Source organism: Nanorana parkeri, unplaced genomic scaffold, assembly GCF_000935625.1.
Source record: "Nanorana parkeri isolate BGI_ZX_2015 unplaced genomic scaffold, ASM93562v1 scaffold2423, whole genome shotgun sequence".
NCBI lineage: Eukaryota > Metazoa > Chordata > Amphibia > Anura > Dicroglossidae > Nanorana > Nanorana parkeri.
This window is the reverse complement of record NW_017308691.1, coordinates 814-3268: the sequence shown is the minus strand read 5'-3', so window position 1 is coordinate 3268 and position 2455 is coordinate 814. Positions and strand designations below refer to the sequence as shown.

Below are 2455 nucleotides of genomic sequence, written 5' to 3'. Positions count from 1 at the left end.
ACGGCCATAGAAGAGGGTCATCATTATCAGAGGGTGACGGTCATAGAAGAGGGTCATCATTATCAGAAGGTGACGGCCATAGAAGAGGGTCATCATTATCAGAGGGTGACGGTCATAGAAGAGGGTCATCATTATCAGAAGGTGACGATCATAGAAGAGGGTCATCATCATCAGAAGGTGACGGCCATAGAAGAGGGTCATCATTATCAGAAGGTGACGGTCATAGAAGAGGGTCATCATTATCAGAAGAGGGTCATCATCATCAGAGGGTGACGGCCATAGAAGAGGGTCATCATTATCAGAAGGTGATGGTCATAGAAGAGGGTCATCATTATCAGAAGGTGAAGGCCATAGAAGAGGGTCATCATTATCAGAAGGTGAAGGCCATAGAAGAGGGTCATCATTATCAGAAGGGGACGGCCATAGAAGGGAGTCTTCATTATCAGAAGGTGATGGTCATAGAATATGGTCATCATTATCAGAAGGTGACGGCCATAGAAGGGAGTCATCATTATCAGAAGGGGACAGCCATAGAAGAGGGTCATCATTATCAGAAGGGGACGGCCATAGAAGGGAGTCTTCATTATCAGAAGGTGATGGTCATAGAATATGGTCATCATTATCAGAAGGTGACGGCCATAGAAGAGGGTCATCATTATCAGAAGGTGACGGCCATAGAAGAGGGTCATCATTATCAGAGGGTGACGGCCATAGAAGAGGGTCATCATCATCAGAAGGTGACGGCCATAGAAGAGGGTCATCATTATCAGAGGGTGACGGCCATAGAAGAGGGTCATCATCATCAGAAGGTGACGGCCATAGAAGAGGGTCATCATTATCAGAGGGTGACGGCCATAGAAGAGGGTCATCATCATCAGAAGGTGACGGCCATAGAAGAGGGTCATCATTATCAGAGGGTGACGGCCATAGAAGAGGGTCATCATCATCAGAAGGTGACGGCCATAGAAGAGGGTCATCATTATCAGAGGGTGACGGCCATAGAAGAGGGTCATCATCATCAGAAGGTGACGGCCATAGAAGAGGGTCATCATTATCAGAGGGTGACGGCCATAGAAGAGGGTCATCATCATCAGAAGGTGACGGCCATAGAAGAGGGTCATCATTATCAGAGGGTGACGGCCATAGAAGAGGGTCATCATCATCAGAAGGTGACGGCCATAGAAGAGGGTCATCATTATCAGAGGGTGACGGCCATAGAAGAGGGTCATCATCATCAGAAGGTGACGGCCATAGAAGAGGGTCATCATTATCAGAGGGTGACGGCCATAGAAGAGGGTCATCATCATCAGAAGGTGACGGCCATAGAAGAGGGTCATCATTATCAGAGGGTGACGGCCATAGAAGAGGGTCATCATCATCAGAAGGTGACGGCCATAGAAGAGGGTCATCATTATCAGAGGGTGACGGCCATAGAAGAGGGTCATCATCATCAGAAGGTGACGGCCATAGAAGAGGGTCATCATTATCAGAGGGTGACGGCCATAGAAGAGGGTCATCATCATCAGAAGGTGACGGCCATAGAAGAGGGTCATCATTATCAGAGGGTGACGGCCATAGAAGAGGGTCATCATCATCAGAAGGTGACGGCCATAGAAGAGGGTCATCATTATCAGAGGGTGACGGCCATAGAAGAGGGTCATCATCATCAGAAGGTGACGGCCATAGAAGAGGGTCATCATTATCAGAGGGTGACGGCCATAGAAGAGGGTCATCATCATCAGAAGGTGACGGCCATAGAAGAGGGTCATCATTATCAGAGGGTGACGGCCATAGAAGAGGGTCATCATCATCAGAAGGTGACGGCCATAGAAGAGGGTCATCATTATCAGAGGGTGACGGCCATAGAAGAGGGTCATCATCATCAGAAGGTGACGGCCATAGAAGAGGGTCATCATTATCAGAGGGTGACGGCCATAGAAGAGGGTCATCATCATCAGAAGGTGACGGCCATAGAAGAGGGTCATCATTATCAGAGGGTGACGGCCATAGAAGAGGGTCATCATCATCAGAAGGTGACGGCCATAGAAGAGGGTCATCATTATCAGAGGGTGACGGCCATAGAAGAGGGTCATCATCATCAGAAGGTGACGGCCATAGAAGAGGGTCATCATTATCAGAGGGTGACGGCCATAGAAGAGGGTCATCATCATCAGAAGGTGACGGCCATAGAAGAGGGTCATCATTATCAGAGGGTGACGGCCATAGAAGAGGGTCATCATCATCAGAAGGTGACGGCCATAGAAGAGGGTCATCATTATCAGAGGGTGACGGCCATAGAAGATGATCAAACTGCCTGTCCTGGGATATTTTTCAGTTTGGTTGGATTCTTGCTTTGAAGACTTTGTCACCCAATAATCATCCGCGACGGGGCCTCATGCTTTTGCCTAGGCCTCAGTGGACAATATGGCAGCCCTGGCAAGCAGAGGGGTCCCTC

The 2455-nt window shown here is 48.8% G+C and overlaps 1 pseudogene; it reads right to left on the bottom strand.

Moving 5' to 3' along the window:
- Positions 1 to 165, bottom strand: part of LOC108801656 — a 148440-nt pseudogene extending 148275 nt beyond the window's left edge.
- Positions 166 to 2455: the final 2290 nt, after the last annotated feature.